The sequence below is a fragment of the Canis aureus genome, chromosome 33 (assembly GCF_053574225.1).
Source record: "Canis aureus isolate CA01 chromosome 33, VMU_Caureus_v.1.0, whole genome shotgun sequence".
Classification (NCBI taxonomy): domain Eukaryota; kingdom Metazoa; phylum Chordata; class Mammalia; order Carnivora; family Canidae; genus Canis; species Canis aureus.
The window spans coordinates 35238517-35257722 of NC_135643.1; the positions used below are offsets into that span (position 1 = coordinate 35238517).

The 19206-nt window shown below is 33.8% G+C and overlaps 1 long non-coding RNA gene across 4 annotated transcripts in view; it reads left to right on the forward strand.

Annotated features, from left to right (window-relative positions):
- Positions 1-19206, forward strand: part of LOC144304268 (uncharacterized) — a 57748-nt gene that overhangs the window by 12237 nt on the left and 26305 nt on the right. The window contains exon 3 of one of the 4 annotated variants that reach the window (XR_013371191.1): positions 12305-12465. The exons of 2 other annotated variants lie outside the window; for them this stretch is intronic. This is a non-coding gene — a long non-coding RNA (uncharacterized LOC144304268). Of the gene's footprint in view, positions 1-8736; positions 8910-12304; positions 12466-19206 lie in introns of those variants that run through there. One more of the 4 variants, XR_013371188.1, reaches the window with a different exon arrangement.

Below are 19206 nucleotides of genomic sequence, written 5' to 3' on the forward strand. Positions count from 1 at the left end.
TAGAAGCATAAGAACTTTGAAAACTTAGAACCAGAATAGAAGGTAATATGTAGGTACTAGTATCTTTATTAAATATTATTTATCTATTTTCAGGAATGGGAGATTTAGTTGTGAAAACTGTACTTTGAATTGTTATTTTTGTTGTTTTATTATTAAATACTGCTGTAACAGGCATTTACATGATTTTTGAAAAGACATGGCAAGAATTGATAATAATACATAGATTTCTTAAATAAATGGCATAAGTATGAGGTGATGATAAGCTTTTTTTTTCCCTTAAGAGATATCCAGATTTATAAATTTTAGCATATTTAAGTGAATACTAATTCAATCACAAGATACTTTTTAGGGCTTTATTAAAAATTATGTGTTTCTATAGTTCTTTCCAAGATAAATAATTGGAATCACACAAAGTGTATTTCAGTTAGACATTAAATATAAATGATCAAGTGAAAGAAGAATAAACTTTTCATAAGCATATTTCCAAGCGGGCATCTCATTTCATTTTAATGAATTATAAACATAATTTCAACTAAATTAACAAAAAACAGTAAGTGAGGAAATGTCACATTCCTTTTGAAGTATGAGGATTTTTATCAACAAATTCCAGTAAAAATAGTTACAATTATGTGATTTACTTATCATAATTATACTTTAATTCAGTCTATAAATTGCCAAATTTATAACATTCAATTCAAACAGGTATTTATAAATCCAGAAAAATCAAGTCCCGTTTAACTAAACTTGGAAGTATATCTGTGTCTAAGATAAGTGTATTTTGAATTTTAACATGTTTGAAAGACATTGATGAGGTTAGGGGAATGTATTTATCTCATAGTTTTAAATATTTAAAAATTGAGATATATGGATCAAGATTGTAAAGAAACATGGAAAAAATTAAAATAGTGTTTTGAATGAACTATTTTAGGTTAATATGCCTGTCCATGTCCTTAAATGCACATTTTAATTGTTTAATGGACATTTAGATGAAAAAAAATAATTATTGTTTCCTAGCGTATGATGTAACATAAAAGGAATTCTTCAAAATGATTTTACTAAATTACTCTTCTCTTATTCAATGTCCTTCTTAACACTTATCACATTTTTTTTTACATTTTTTTTTTAATTTGAGAAATTTTTCTGATGGATAGTGACATCTTATTGTGGCTTTAATTTTCATTTCATTGATGATTAATGGATTTGAACATCTCTTTGAATATTTGTCATCAATTAGTATATTTCTGTGATGTGTCCATTCATTTGTATGCCTTTTTATCTAGTTGTATTAACATTCTTAGTTGTTTTGAGGGGAACATACATTTTTGTCAGTTTTATGTATTCAAAATATTTTCTCCCACTCACAGCTTGCATTTTTATTCTATTAATAGTATCTTTCAATTAATGAAAACTGTATTTCTACCTTTATTATTAATATTTTTAATCTTGTGATTTAGGAATGTCTATTTAACTAAAGGTCTACAATGTTATCTTCAAGAAGCTTCATAATTTTAAATTTAAATTTAGACCTAAATCTAGTAAGGATTGATTTTTATGTATTGTGTAAGATGGGGTCCAGATTTTTTTATTTGTTTGCTTATTTGTTTGTTTTTAATAATACTATGTGGTCTACTAAACCTTCCTTTCCTTATTTCTCAGCAGAGCCACTATAGCAATAAATCAAATGTCTATATAAGTGTGGATGTGCTTCTGGACTCTTTGTTAATGCCTCCAGCAGGCAGGAAACCCCAAATGACTCACTGCTTCGGAATTTCCTTTGCTCTCTCATCTTGCATTGCAAGTTATTTGTGACTTGGTAACTCGAAGGCATTCAATTCGTTTTTTTTGTTTGTTTCATTTTGTTCATTTCTTTCTTAGCTTCTCTATTTATTATCAATAAGTGTATAGCTCTAAAACAAACTAATCTGCCACAACCAGAAGAGAAACTGAGCATTTATTTTTAATTAAGAAGGAGTGTTTTATTCTATTAAGTGTTGTTTCTAAATATATTAAATTGATCACCTATTTTGTCCTTTCATACATTATACAGACTAAATGGACAAAACCAAGCATACTATTTGGCACAGAACTATCCTAACTTTAGCATTGCAAGTCCAGCATCTCAAGAAGCCCCATGGGCTCAGGCAAACTGGGCAGATCACAAACCGTATAAATAAAGGCCCACATATTGATGGATATTCATATGTGATACTTTCCATCTATTCTTGGGATCAACCCTACTTGATCATGGAGTACTGATACTTAACAATCAGTTGATTTCTAGTATTAAAAACCTTTTTTAAAAAGAGGTTTATGTTAGTTAAAGTTAGGTTTGGTTGCATTTAACAGATTAAGCCAAAATAATAATGGATAAAAAGATAAACTTTTGGGGAGGAGCTAAGATGGCTGAGTAGTAGGAGGACTCTGGGTTTGCCTCATCCCTCAAACATAGCTAGATAAATATCAAATCATTCTGAATACCCAAGAAATTGATCTGAAGACTGACAGAACACTAGATAGAGAGAAAGACCACAGGAGGTAGAAGGTGTGGAGACCTGGTTTGGGGAAGAAACAGATTACATGTGCTTCAGAAGGCAAGGAGCCCTGATCACAGAGAGAATAGAGAAAGAGAGATAGATTGAGAGAGGGGAATGCATAAGAGATGGAACAAGGAAAACATTTCCCCAAAGCCATTGGTTGGGATAAATGAGAGGGGCTGATTTTCATGAGTTTCTATAACCAGTGGGGCTCAAAGACTAGAGATTTACAGGTCTGCAGTATGGCTGGTATAAAGCCCTGAGGGCAGTGCAGGTGGGTGCCATTTCCCTCCCCTGCATCTCCCCCAGGTGACCAGTGTGGGTACCCACCATGCTAGTTCCTGAAAGTTTTTGGAGTCTTTGAACTTAGCTGGCCTGCCTGGGATAGACCCTAAATGTGCACTGTGCTGCTGAATGGGCAGATGGCCTGAAAAAAGACAGAGTGAAAGCAGTAAACTGAGGGATGCCTGGGACACATGAGGAGAGATTGTTGGCTCTTCTGGGGGGGAGGGGCCTTCCAAGACACTGGTGGGTATGAACTCCCCTCTCTGTGGACTAGGTATCTGGCTCCACAGATACCATTTTCCATACCACAGATACTCTACCATTTTCCTCCCATCAAAATCAACAAAATAGGCCAACACCAAAACATATCACAGTTAAATTTGCAAAATATAGAGACAAAGAAAAAATCCTAACATCAGCAAGACGAAAGAACTCCCTAATTTACAAGGAAAGACAAATAAGGTTAGTAGCAGATGTCTCCATAGAAATTTGACAGATCAGAAGAAAGTGGCATGATATATTCAATGTGCTGAATGTGAAAAATATGAAACCAATAATACTTTATCCAGCAAGTTGTTATTTAGAATATAGGAGAGAGAGTTTCCCAGACAAATAAAAACTAAAGAAGTTTGTGATCACTAAACCAGCCCTCCAAGAATTATTAAAGGGGACTCTTCCAGGCTCTTCCAGGGGGAAAGAAAGACCAAAAATGATAAAGTCTAGAAAGAAACAGAGAAAATCTCTAGAAACAATGATAAAGCAAGTAATACGATGACACTACATTCATATCAGTCAATAATTACTCTGAATGTAAATGAGCATATAGTAATGCTCAAATCAGAAAACATACGGTGCAAGAAGATTAAAAAAAAAAAAAGACTCATCTATATGTTGCCAGAACAGAGTCATTTTAAATCTAAAGACTACTGAAGATTGAAAGTGAGAGGATGGAGAACGTTTTATCTTGAAATGTATGTCAAAGTTGGAGGAGCAATACTCTTATTAGAAAAGGTAGATTTTGGGGGATCCCTGGGTGGCTCAGCAGTTTCGTGCCTGCCTTTGGGCCAGGGCACTATCCTGGAGTCCTGGGATCGAGTCCCGCATTGGGTTCCAGGCATGGAGCCTGCTTTTCCCTCTCCTCTGCCTGTGTCTCTGCTTCTCTCTCTCTCTATGTCTATCATAAATAAATAAAAATAAATTAAAAAAAGAAAAGGTAGATTTTTTATTTTTTTAAAGATTTTATTTATTTATTTGTTTATTTGAAAGACAGAGAAAGAACAAGTAGAGGGAGGGAAAAGCAGATTCCCCATTGAGCAGGGAGCCCAGTGCAGGACTCAATCCTAGGACCCTGAGACCATGACCTGAGCTAAAGACCTATGCTTAACCAACTGAGCCACCTAGGTGCCCCCAGACAAATTAGGTTTTAAACTAAAGACTGTAACAAGTGATGAAATGGTAATATAACGTAATAAAGGGGATTATCCAACAAAAAGATCTAACAATTATAAATATTTACACTTCCAACTTGGGAGCACCCAAATATATAAAACAATCAATAAAAAACATAAAGGAACTCATTGACAATAATACAGTAATAGGAGCACCTGGGTGGCTCAGTTGGTTAAGCAGCTACCTTCTATTTAGGTCATGATCTCAGTGTCCTGGGATCCAGCCCAGATTGGGCTCTAATCTCAGCTCAGAGCCTGCTTCTCCCTCTTCCTCTGCTCTCCCTATGCCCCACTTGTGTTCTCTCTCTCTGTCTCTCTTTTTCTTTTTCTGGCAAGTAGATGAAATCTTAAAAAATTAAAATCAAATTTAAAAAATACAATAGTAGTAGGGGATTTTAACACCCCACATACATCAATAGACAGATCATCTAAGTAAACATTCAACAAGGAAACAGTTGCTTTGAATGACACACTGGACCAGATGGACTTAACAGATTTGGTCAGAACATTTCAGCCTAACGAAACAGAATACACATTCTTTTCAAGTGCACATGGAACATTCTTTAAAATAGATCACATACTAGGTCACAAATCAGGCTTCAACAAGTACAAAAAGATTGAGATTATAGCATGCTTATTTTCTGACCACAGCACTATGAAACTTGAAATCAACCATAAGAAAAATTTGGTAAAACCACAAATACATGGAGTTTAAAGAACATCCTACTAAAGAATGAGTGGGTCAAGCAGAAAATTGAAGAAGAAATAGAAAAATACATGTAAACAAATGAAAATGAAAACATGACTTTCCAAAACCTTTGAGACAGCAAAAGGGGTCATAAGCAAGAATTATTTAACAATGCAGAACTACATCAAGATAATAGAAGTCTCAAATACATGGCCTAACCTTACACCTAAAGAAGCTAGAAAAGGAACAGCAAATTAAGCTTACAGCCATTAAAAGAAGGGAAATAATAAAGATTAGAGCAGAAATAAGTGATATGGAAACAAACAAACAAACAAAAAATGATAGAACACATCAATGAAACCAGGAATTGATTCTTTGAAAGAATTAATAAAATTGATAAACCACTAGCCAGACTTACCAAAAAGAAAGAAGGGACACAAATAAATAAAATCACAAATGAAGGAGGAGAGATCACAACCAACACTAAAGAAATACAAACAATTATAAGATAATACTATGAAAAATTATATGCCAACAAATTAGGCAATCTGAAAGAAATTGATAAATTCCTAGAAACATAAGCTACCAAACTTGAAATAGGAAGAAATAGAATATTTGAACAGACCCACGACCTGGAAAGAAATTGAATCAGTAATCCAATATCTCCCAACCAACAAAAGTCCAGGGCTGGATGGCTTCCCAGGGGAAATCTACCAGACATTTAAAGAAGTGTTAATAAGTATTCTTCTCAAGCTGTTCTAAAAAATAAAAATGTAAGGAAAACCTCCAAACTCATTCTAGGAGGCCAGTATTATCTTGATTCAAAAACTAGATGAAGACCCCACTAAAAAGGAGAATTATAAGTCAATATCCCTGAAGAATATGGATGCAAAAATTATTAACAAAATAGTAGCAAATCAAATCTAAAAGTACATTAGTAGAATCATTCACCATGATCAAGTGGGTTTTACTTCTGGGTTGTCAGGGTGGTTGATAGTTCAATATTTGTTAATCAATCTACATGATATACCACATTAAATATAGAAAGGATAAGAACCATATGATCTTCTCAATAGATGCAGAAAAAGCATTTGACAAAGTATAGTATCAATTCCTGATAAAAACCCTCAACAAAGTGGGTATAGAGGGAAAATACCTCAATATCACAAAAGGCATACACAAAAAGGCTGATACCATTCTCCATGAGGAAAACTTAGAGCCTTTTCTGTACAGTCAGGAACAAAACTGGGATGTCCACTCTCACCATTGTTATTTAACATAGAACTGGAAGTCCTACCCTCAGCAATCAGACAACAAAAGGAAGTAAAGGGCATACAAGTTGGCAAGGAAAAAGTTGAACTTTCCCTTTTCACCAATGACATAATATTCTATGTAGAAAACGTGAAAGACTGAACCAAAAAAATTGCTAGAACTGATACATGAATTCAGTAAAGTCCCAGGATACAAAATCAATGTACAGAAATCTGTTGAATTTCTTTACACCAATAATGAAGCAGCAGAAAGAGATATGAAGGAATCAATCCCATTAACAATTGCACTAGAAATTATGAGATACTTAGGAATGAACCTAACCAAAAAGGTAAAAGATCTGTATTCTGAAAACTCTAGAACATTTATGAAAAAAAAATTGAAGATGACAAAAAGAAATGGAAAACCTTCCATGCTTATAGAGTGGAATAATGTATATTGATAAATTGTCTATACTATTCAAAGTAATCTACATATTTAATGCAACTCCTATCAAAATACCACCAGCATTTTTCATAGAGCTCGAACAAGCAATCCTACAAGTTGTATGGAACCACAAAAGACCCTGAAAGAGTCAAAGCAATCTTGAAAAGAAAAAACGAAGCTGGAGGTCTTACAATTCTGGACTTCATGTTATAAAGCTGTAGTGATCAAGACCGTATGGTACTGACACAAAAATAGACACACAGATCAATGGAACAGAATAGAAAACCAAGAAATGGACCCACAACTAACTATATGCTCAACTAATCTTCAACAAAGCAGGAAAGAATATCCAATGGAAAAAATGGTGTTGGGAAAACTGGAGAGCAACATGTAAAAGAATAAAACTGGTGTACTTTCTAACACCATACACACAAACAAAATTCAAAATGGATGAAACACCAAATGTGAGACAGGAAACCATCAAAATCCTAGAGGAGAACACAGTTAGCAACCTCTTTGACATCAGGCATAGGAACTTCTTTCTAGACACATCTCTAGAAGCAAGGGAAACAAAAATAAAAATGAACTATTGGTACTTCATCAAGATAAAAATATTCTAAAAAAAAAAAGATAAAAATATTCTGTACAGCAAAGAAAACAATCAATAAAACTGAAAGAGAATCTTTAGACTAGGGGAAGATATTTGCAAATTATATGTCTGATAAGTGGTTAGTATCTAAAATCAATAAAGATCTTATCAAACTGGACATCCCAAAAAAAAAAAAAAAAACAAAACAAAATCCAGTTAAGAAATGGGCAGAAGACATGATTAGATATTTTTCCAGGGAAGACACCCAAATAGCTATTGGACATATGAAAAGATGCTCAAGATCACTCATCATCCGGGAAATACAAATCAAAACTATGATGGGATACTTTCTCATATCTGTAAGAATATCTAAAATTAAGAACACGGGAAACAACAGATGTTGGCAGATGTGGAGAAAGGGGAGCCTTCATACACTGTTCATGGGAATGCAAACTGGTATAGCTACTCTGCAAAACAGTATGGAGATCCTCAGAAAGTTAAAAATAAAACTACCAAATGACCAGAAGTTGCACTACATTTATCCAAAGTATACAAAAATACTGTTTCTAAGTGGCATGTTTACTCTGATGTTTAGAACAGCATTATCAACAATTGCCAAATTATAGAAAAACCCCAAATATCCATCAACTGGTGAATGGATTAAGAAGTGATATATATATATATATATATATATATATATATATATATATATATATATATTTAGGAGCCCTCCGTAATGGTGAGAAAAGCCAATTGTTCTAAGTTAATTGAAAACCAATCACCTTCTGACATGCACTTTTGCCTGGCATAAATGATAAAAATTCTATGTTGCAATTTGAAAATTGTTGGAAGTATACATTGTTTTAAAATACTACATTTAGATCTCCTTTTTTTTTTCTTAGTTTGGGTTTCTCAAAGAAGTATTTGAGGCAAGAATTTGATTTCAAATAGTTGATTTTGAGTTGAATCTAAAATATACTTGAAAAGTAGGGAGTTAGGGGCCCGGAGAAAATATAGGCTTTGTTATCTAGTAAGTTATCACTTTGGGTTTCTGAAGTCTAATCCTCTAGAACTCAGCGTATATGTGCCTCAAAGTAATCCCACCTGAGGAGTGAAGGACATGGGGGCTGTGTACCCCCGTTTTTGCCAGGCATTGGTTATGGAATTCACTGAATGTGAAATTGAGTTCCCTGGCATGGGTGTCAATGAGCTGAGAAAGTTCTCAGGCAAAATCAGGTACTGGCAGTTGGGAGTTGGGACTGGGACAACTTGTGGTAGCAGAAAGAGTGACAACAGAGCATAGGGTCTCCTACTGTGTATGCTACATTGTATATTTGTACGTACACCTTTAGCTTGTATCTGTTTTCACACTCTTCAAAATTTTATGATTTTACCTTTAATGTCTGAAGCCTAGAATTTCAGGAGAATGTATCTATAGATACGAGTGTTGTTTATTCTAACTTTTCACAGACTTTTTTTTTTTTTTTTTATTCATAGAGACACAGCTAGAGAGAGAGAGAGAGGCAGAGACACAGGCAGAGGGAGAAGCAGGCTCCACGCAGGGAGCCCGACGTGGGACTCGATCCCAGGTCTCCAGGATCACGCCCTGGGCTGCAGGTGGTGCTAAACCGCTGCGCCACCGGGGCTGCCCTCGCAGACCTTTTAAATAAAGTCCAAATCCTTTAGCTCTGTGAAAATGTATTCTATTATTAATTTTTATTATTTCCTTCATTCCCTTTTCAGTCTTTTCTTTTTTCAGAAAATTCTATTAGAGAGATGTTGGTAGATTCCCTAGGCTTTATTTTCTCAAATACATATAATGATTTTTTTCCCTAGATGATTTTGTTTTTATTTTCCGTGACCTGTTTCTTTTTCATAGCAAGCTGTTAGGTTTTACAAATTAATTTTATTTTTTCATAGGAGAAATATATTCTGAGGACATTTAAGAACATTTTTTTAAATTTCCTTACACCTATCTTTGCTCTCATTCTCAAATTAGTCAAAGCATCATTGAATACACTGTATTGTTGTGATTCCTACTTCTACAGAATTTTCTTTCTTACTCAAAATCTAGAGTGGTTTTTCATCCCATAGCAGCCACTCTCTTTTTTAAGATGGATTTCAAGTGCTAGACTTCATAGACTTCACCATTGTAGATTTTTCTTTATTTTAATGTTAAATATTTGTCTTGTCTTTTCCATTATTTCAAAATTGTAGATGATTTCTAAGAAGCGTATGGGATAATTGACAAATTGTTGTCCAGGTTAACTCACTAACATAAAAGTATAAACTTATAAATAAGGCATTTTTCTGTAATATTTCTTTCTTTTTTTTAGATTTTATTTATTTATTCATGAGAGACACAGAGATATAGAGGCAGAGACACAGGCAGTGGGAGAAGCAGGCTTCATGTAGGGAGCATGATGTGGGACTTAATCTTGGGATGACAGGATCATATGCTGAGCTGAAGGCAGACGCTTAACCACTGAGCCATTCAGGCATCCCATATTAGCAGATTTCTAACATAACTGTTTCTTAGTGGTTATTAAAATTTGTACTTAGTTTCAAATTTTTTTTTCTAGTAAGTGCTATGCGTTCATCTGAGAAATATCTCAAAATACAGGAATAAAGAACAGAAGAATATCAATTCCAACACCTCAAACATAACAATTGTTTTAATCTTGTATATTTTCTTTATATATAAGTAGAATTTTGGTAGTATATTACTCTTAAAGTATTTTAATGTATTTAATGTATTATTGTAATTAGTGGTAAATGACAAAGAGATTAACATATGCTAATTCCCTAAATTTTTCCCCCATGTCACCAGCACCACTTATTTGTCTTTCATAATAAAATCCATGGTTTGAATACTAAGAGTTTAAAATTAAAATAACGTTACTAACATTATTTACCCTTTAAAGTGTGATTTCTGACATTTGCATTGCCTCTGTTATGTGTCTTTTCAATGATTTTGGAAATTCTAAATTTATGGAGTACTGCTCACCACCAATATTTTTAGTCAAGCAATTATTCATGTTTTAATTATATATTTTAATTCATTTCACTGTCAGCTGGATTTTAAGTGTTTAAGTGTTTTTTTTCCAGAACATTATATGAGTTGCATATTTTCAGATTATTTAAAACTCTCCTTTACATTCACAGATAAAAGAGGATAGTGACTATGATATCCTAGGTCTGAATGTTTTCCTAATAAACTGTGTAGAAGTTACAATATTTTTTGCAATAATGATTCCAGTTTTGTTCCTTTATTTTTCTTTAATTGTGTGACTTTTTTCTGTATATTATATATATATCTTTGTTCTGGCCCCTCAAATTATTTAATACATTTGTCTACATACATGCCATTTTCAGTCATTTTTACATGAAACATTATGTCTGTTGTAGACTTAATTCCACCAATGAGACAAAACAAGGACCATAGCTCCTACTTTTGGAAATGTTTCTAGAAGTGTTACAGAGAGATGAAATAACAGAACAACTGATTATAATGAATCTAGGATTTAAGCTAAATGTAGAGATAATTTCTTTCAGCTTTAAAAATATGTACCTGGGATCCCTGGGTAGCGCAGCGGTTTGGCGCCTGCCTTTGGCCCAGGGCGCGATCCTGGAGACCCGGGATCGAATCCCACGTCGGGCTCCCGGTGCATGGAGCCTGCTTCTCCCTCTGCCTGTGTCTCTGCCTCTCTCTCTCTCTCTCTCTGTGTGTGTGACTATCATAAATAAATTTTTAAAAAATTTAAAAAATAATAATAATAAATAAATAAATAAATAAAAATATGTACCCATACTACTTATTTGAAATCTTTAGTAAAAATCAGTTGCTATATATAATTTTGAAATCCTCACAATGTTTTTAAGAGATGAATTACTGTGGTACTTAGGTGGCTCAGTAGATTAAATGTCTGAGTCTTGATTTCTGGTCAAGTCATGATCTCAGGGTTGTGAGATTAGGACACAGGTGGAGCTCTGTACTGGGTATGGAACCTGATTAAGATTCTATTCTCTCCCTCCCTCAGGCCCTCCTCATTCCTATTAGTGCTCTTTCTCTCTCTGAAAAAAAAAAAAATCCAAATAGAGCTGGAATGAGGTAAAGACCACTCTAAATTCTATAAAATATTTTTGTCAAGGGAATACCAATTAGCTTTATTTAAAATTTTAATACTTTTTACCAATCATTTCCCAAGACCCTAACATACTTTCTAGTTTATACTTTATATTGCTTCAATTTTAAATTTAGTCGGTTATTTGGCACTGTTATTATTCCTAATTTCTAAATAATTATTTCTCAAATTTTACTTTTGTGATGGTAATAATAAAGGGGACAGTCAGGAAAATAACTAAAGATATTTGGAGTCTTAATATTCATATTGAAAAGAGATAAAAGAGTTTAAAATAATTTGAAGATAACAAATATGAAGAAAGGGAATGATATTCCCTCTATAAGAAATAGCTTATTAGGGAAGAATTGACTTTTTTTTCCCTAAGCAATTCCAATGTAAAGAGAGGAAAATATTACTTATAAATATGTTCAATTTTTAGATATTTTCCTTCTAAACTTCTTGTGGTAGTGTGGGATTGTAATGTAAATGAGAAGTCTGGATAGAATTTGTAGACATTGTGGATTTTCTATACAAAGACTCTTGTTTATTTGAGAATAATTAGAGTCTACAGTTGAAACAGCAATAAAAAAAATTGTTCACACATAGAGATTGAGTGGAACAACAAAACAGCATAGATCAGAATGTTAGGATGAGTTTGAAAAATATAAATAATATTCCCCAAAGAAATTTTTGAAGGATGCTGATAAGGAGCAGTCTTCAAAGATGTAACAAAGAATCAAGAGATTACTTTGGCATGGAAACCAAAGGAGGAAAAATTTAAAAAGACATGCCAAAATACTAAATATGACTGAAAGGAGAAAAGGGAGCATTGGATCTTAATAAATAATGATTTGGATAAAAGGTGTACTGTATTTGCCTTAATTTATAATCCAGTATAGTAGGCATCCTCTTATTTGAAGTTTTGCTTTCTACAATTTCAGTTACCCTCAGTCAACTAGGGTCCAGAAGCAGATGATCTTCTCTCTGATGTGTTGTCAGAAGATCAATAATTGTAGCCTAACATAACATCACAACACCTATGTCATTTATCTCACTTCATTTCATCACAGGCATTTTATAATCTCACACCATCACAAGAAAGGTGAGTATATAGTAAAATAAGGTGCAACAAAGGGATCACATTCAAATAACTTTTATTACAGTTCATTGTTATAATTGTTCTTTTGTTTTGTTATGTTCTTGCTGTTAATCTTTTACTGTCCTATTTTGTGAATCAGACTTTATCATAGGTATGTATATATAGGGAAAAAAAGGACCGTAATATATATAGGTCTTGGTACTTTCTGCAGTTTTAGTTATCCACTAGGGGATCTTAGAACATCTCTTCCACAGATAAAAGGTGGAGAGGCTACTGTAATATAAGACAAGCCACACTATAGAGTTCAAGAAAATTATAGTCAGAGAATGCAAGAAGCAGAAGATGCCATTCTCACTGGAAAATCTGTAAAGACTCAAATAGTAAATATAAAGAAAGAAATCATTTAAAAAATTGATGATCCCAGTATTCTCTCAATTCAAGTCTGGAAAAATATTAAGTTAGTAAGGAAAAGTAAATGACAAAATAATAATTCTCAATATTCAATTTGTATGCAAAATATTTCACAAATATTTTCACAGAAACTTTGTTATTTACATCATACTGTACAATTTCCCAGTTCATAACATACGTGTGAGCTATGGTTAACATGTCAATTAAATACACATATGTAATGATTAATAAAGCTTTATACATTTATTTCTAATATTATTCCAAAAAGATTTCAAAGACAGAAATGACAAATAAAGATACATCACAGAAAAAAAAAATTGAATGATCTTAGGTAGGTTAATTACAGGACCCACGAAATTCCACCTGTATAGCCAGCACTGTTTATATGTTAGAAATTGATTCTCTCTCAACACGTCTCAAATTTTACCTGAAGGTGTGGACATTGGGTATAAAATCATCATTAATACTGCATCAATTTTAATAGCTAGATTAATGTTAGATTAGATTAAATTCTTTGGAACTCAAGTTTGGAAGAGTTCAATCTAGCAGTATACAACTGTAATGAGATAATACACTAGACTTCCTCAATCATGCAGGGGTTTTTTGCTCATTTGTTTTTACATTTTAATTATTTCATCTGCCATATACTCTAACAAAATTAAGAAAATAAAGACTTTGGGTGGAAGTATATCTGCTAATATAACCAATTATTATTCTGAAATTTTTGCCTAATTAGTCCCAGATTTCTTCCCTCAGACAACAGTTCTCTGGCATGCCTTTGAAATACATAGACAGCAAGAGAAGGAATCCCCAGTTGTTCTACAAAAGTCAGTATGGATAGCTGCTCACCAGAGGTTGAATTAATATAGGAAAACCCTGAGGCTGTACTCTGGCCCACAGCAGGTGACAAGCTATTCTAATTTCTCATTATAATAATATGGGTTTTTTTTTTTTTCTAAAGACTATGAATTGGGCCTGCAAATTTCTTCCTCATACCTGCTGCTATGACTCTACATAAGATAGATGGCTGTTAGCTTGGCTGCCAAAGGAAATGGTGGAATTAAAGCTGATAATTACTTTTAAGCAACTTGCTTTCAATAGAGTTACCAACAGCAAATTTCTTCCAAGTTCCTGTATTTTATCCACTAAAAGTAGTTTCAACAAATCTTTTGACTCTCAGACATATTATTAGTTGAGTAGTGAAGTGTTTTTCTGCTTATTCTGAGTTTGTCTTTTCCAAATGTATCTATAGGAAATGAGAAAGGAAAATTTTGTTAGTGAACAAAATTCATCTACTATTCATCCCTGTGAAGGTATGAAATGGTTTTAATTGATTCTTATTGTCTTAATTGATCATTCAGATATCTAAAGTGCATTAAATGGGGTGCCTGGGTGACTCAGTCAGTTGAATGATTTTGGCTCAGGTCATGACCTCAGAGGCCTGGGATAGAACCTTGTGTTGGGCTTTTCACTCAGGGAGGAGTTTGCTTGAGGAGTTTCTCTCTCCCTCTCCTATTGCCCACCCCCTATCAATGCACACACTCCTTCTCAAATAAATAGATAAATCTTAAAAAAATAAATAAATAAAGTAAAACACATGAAATGGATCAGACTTTAATAATTTTCTATGTGAAAAGTATGTAAAATTATTGAAAGTATTCACATTTTTAACAATTATACAGGTAATAAGCTAGAGTAATATTAAGTGAGGGTAAAAATATGTAATTTGTGTGATGAGAGAGCAGAAGGCAAGCTAAGGCAAAGCACAAAGTAAACCCATAACAGCTCCTCTCCCAGGTGGGATATATGTGACATTCCCCAGGCATTTCTGGATGCCCTAGAGCAAAAGAAAGGGAAAAACAAATGGTTCACTGATAGAGATCACAATCATGTAGGACAGGAGTCTCCATCAGTTTGCAACTGTCTTAATGATTTACAAGAAAAAAGCCATCTCCAAAAACCTGTAGACTCAATTTCCTGGAGCCTAACATTACCTTCTGCTCCATAAGATAGAAAATCTTATATAATCAGTCATTCCTCACTACCTCTAGTGCAGCTCTTTCTGGCCATACATCCTGTCCCATGCTTTAATAAAACCACTTTTGCTCCAAAGACATCTCAAAAATTATTTCTTGGTCATCAACTCTGAACCCCACTTAAACTATATCAACTGCATGTGCATGGCCATTTTTCAGTTTATATACTCTTATATCTTATGTTTTGGAAGAATATATTTGTGAATATAAAATAATGTAACTAATTTCATTATGTTTGTCAAAAATCCTAAATGCAAAAAACACACAAATTATCTACACATCTTTATGGCAATTGCTATTATGTAGTAATAGCTTAAGATTACCAAATACCAAAAAATGAAAAGCCCAACCCAAAGTCTGTCATTTTCAAATGAATACAAGTGAACTCAGATCTAAGATTTTTTTTCTGGGTAATGTTTCCCAAAGCATGAACCAAATTTCTAAATAGCTAATTATCTGAATAGAAATTTAAATTAAAGGAGAAAATCATAACCTCATTTCCTATATACATATATAGATGTATATTTTATATATATGTAAAAACAATGGGGGGACCTGGGTGGCTCAGTCATTTAAGGAGGTCATGATCCCAGGGTCAGAGGATCCATCCCTACATCAGGCTTCTTACTTGGTGAGGGAGTCTGCTTTTCCCTCTTCTGCTGTTCCTGCTTGTGCTCTCTTTCTCTCTCTCTCTGTCAAATAAATAAATAAAATTTATTAAAAAAAAAACAATGTATAAAATACTCACATGTATAAGTATACTTATACTCTACACAAGAAAATATATGTACACTTAATATAAAGGAAAACAAAAAATGCAATTTTAGAAGGAATTTAGTTTTAAAAGTAGAATAGAAGGAAATTCTGAAAAAAAGGCAGTATTAGAAGAAGTAATTTGTCCAGATTTACATCCTAATAATAAGACTGATGGCTAATTATTCTATTCATTGGAACTGAATGAGGAAAGGTCATTACTCCTTTTCACTCTTGGCACCTTAAAATATTAATACACACACGCAGAGTTCTTTGATTCTAAAAGCTGTTTGGATGTTTATTATCATTTTCTTCACCTGATTTCTTCTAAAAGTGCTAAAACCTATAGCTTGGAAAATTACGAGTTAAGTAAGAATGGTTCTTTCTCTGTGCCACTCTATTCAATTAAAATTAAAAATCACAATTCTAATCCCTTTTTCTCTGATTCTTAAATGTAATAACTGCTAGTCATTAATGTCAGTTTCATGTGGAACCAAATTTATTCAAAAATACAGTACATTAAAAAATGAGTGTCTTCTTTGTTCTTTCCTACAACCTGAACAACGTTAGAGGCATTTTGTTGTTCCTTTTAATAATATTAAACTTTAGTTTTTTCTTATATATGTCTTAGAAAAAGTCCACATTCAGTTTAAAATCCTCTTTAAAAATATGCCTTTTCCTTCCTACTGTTCTTTTAATTTTGCACATTATAAGCCTAATTCTCCAATCCACAGGTTTACACAGGGGGTGGGGAAAATTGCAATTCTCACCCCTGTAGGAGTATTGCCTTTCTCTGCAGTCTTGTTCTACCCCAAAGCCCCAGGAGGTGATAAAGAAGTGGTGTGTGTCCGCTGACAGAGAACCACTTCAAGTCTGTGATACATCACATCTTAGTGTCTCCAAATATAGACTGTATGTGTGTGTGTGTACCTAATATTGTGATGTTGTGCCAGAAGACAATGGCTCATAACGGACACCTCAAGGCAGGTGGAATTTATGGCTTGTATCAGGGAAATAGAAATGGTTTTGATGTGGAAATAGGGTTTTTCACTCCCTGCAGTTATGATGGCACTACATGGGGATGACAGGGGAAATAGGACAGTAAATGGAGTATGAGCTTTTTTATGCATTTGTATTACATTGCATGATCTTCCAAAGAAGTCAGTGCAACATCAGAAAAGGAAAAAAAAACAAAAAACAAAAAACTTAAGCATCATATTATATTGAAAAATTGCCAAAAACAGGGCTTCAGTCTGAAACAATAGTGAAATCAAGTTCCTCCAAAAATGTGTAGACTTAGACTATATCTAAAAAGTATCTATACCATATCTATAAAGTATTTTAGTATATACCTGAATGAAATCTTTTCATAAAATTAATTCTAACAACCAAGCATTAGACATATTTATTGCATGAGAAAATATGACAATAGTTAATGTAGAAAATCATGCATTAGGACTTGGAGATTTTGAAAGAGACAAAATAGAGGTGCTTCAATGATTAATAAAAAGAGAAAAATAAAGGGGAAACATAGATGTAAGGTTATTACCAACTTTCTGTACTTTCTTGCAATAAGTAATGGGGACATGGAAAATTAGATAGAAATTTTCCCTGAAATATTCTTATTTATCTTTCAAATTAGGTTACGCTTCCAAAAACTGGGGAGGGAAATGATTAACCTCATTAATAAGAAAATATAAACAATTAGTGCATTTTTAAAATTAATTATTTTCCTATAATTGTACTCACTTGTGTTAACATGGTATATACATTTGTGACATGTACAAACATCTGTGCAGTGCTATAATAGTTTTCAGTAATAGATCCTTTAGTGTTAACATCTAGTTCCCTACAATCTGGAATATCTTACACTTCTATCTGGACAAAGAACTCATATTCCAGTCCCACACACCTTCTCCCCCCATCACTGTCAGACCGATTCTTTTTGTTAGGTAGGGAGATTTCCCTTCTCTAAATTCCTTCAACTCTCTATTTCCAGGTCTCTATTTCCAGGATCTTTGGTGGCCACTGATTCTCAATTTTAATTTTCCAAATATTTATACAATTTGTAGGCAAAGAATAGTTTCAAATTGTAGATCTATCATCATGAATTGATACTGAGTGCTTATGAAAATTATGGTACCATGTTCATACTGGGCCATATTTGTGGATGTCTAATATTAGAGAAGCAATGTGGGTATTATGGACAAACTAAGAAAAACCTGACATTGCTGCTTCAAACATTTTCTAAAACAATTGTCATTTGCATTCTTGTTGAAAGCACATAGGTCTTGAGACGGGAGACACTTGATTTGGAATGCTTTCATAAATGTGATTTTTTTTTTAAGATTTTATTTATTCATTTATGAGAGACCCAGAGAGAGAGAGAGAGGCAGAGACACAGGCAGAGGGAGAAGCAGGCCCCATGCAGGGAGCCCGAGGTGGGACTCGATTCCCGTCTCCAGGATCACACCTGGGCTGAAAGTGTCGCTAAACTGCTGAGCCACCGGGGCTGCCCCGTAAATGTGATTTTGATACAGTTATTTAATTTCCTTGGGCCTCCCTTTTTTTGTAATGAGAATAATTTTTTGTAACTATAAAACCTGTGCCAACTTAACATGTTCAGTAAGTGTCAGTCTCTGTCATTCTTCCACCTCCTTCCTTTCCCAGTCCCAGATGTAAGTTTCAAAATAAGAGAACAAATATTATATTATTTGTATAATTTTGATATCAATATATTTTAAAATGACACTTTGTAATATGACTCTACTGGCAAGAATATGTTAATATCTACTGTACAGAAAAATGTTACTTAGGAGGCGCCTGGGTAGCTCAGTTGGTTAAGTGTCTGACTCTTGATTTTGGCTCAGGTTACTTCTTTTTTTTTAATTAATTTATTTATTTATGATAGTCACAGAGAGATAGAGAGAGAGAGAGAGGCAGAGACATAGGCAGAGGGAGAAGCAGGCTCCATGCACCGGGAGCCTGATGTGGGATTCGATCCCGGGTCTCCAGGATCGCGCCCTGGGCCAAAGGCAGGCGCCAAACCGCTGCGCCACCCAGGGATCCCTTGGCTCAGGTTATGATCTTAGCATTGTGGGATGGAGCTTCATGTCATAGTCTGTGCTAGGCATGGAACCTGCTTAAGATTCTCTTTCCCTCTCTCTCTCCTCATCCCTTCCTCTCTCTTTCGAAAAAAAAAAAAAAAGTTACTTCATTCTGAGTTATTTTTTTAAAAGATTTTATTTATTTATTTGAGAGAGAGATTGCAAGGGAGAACATGAGCAGGGATGGAGAGCAGAGGGCAAGGGAGAAGCAGACTCCCTGCTGAGGAGAGAGCCCAATGTGGGGTTTGATCCCAAGACCCTGAGATCATGACCTGAGCTGAAGGCAGATGCTTAATGGACTAAGGCACCTAGGTAACCCTTATCTTAGTTTTTAATAGCTAATATATAAGACATTTACAAAAAGATGGGAAATTAGTCATTGTATTTCCTTATGGCATTGCAGATTTTCTCACCTTTGGGAAATATTTATATGTTTG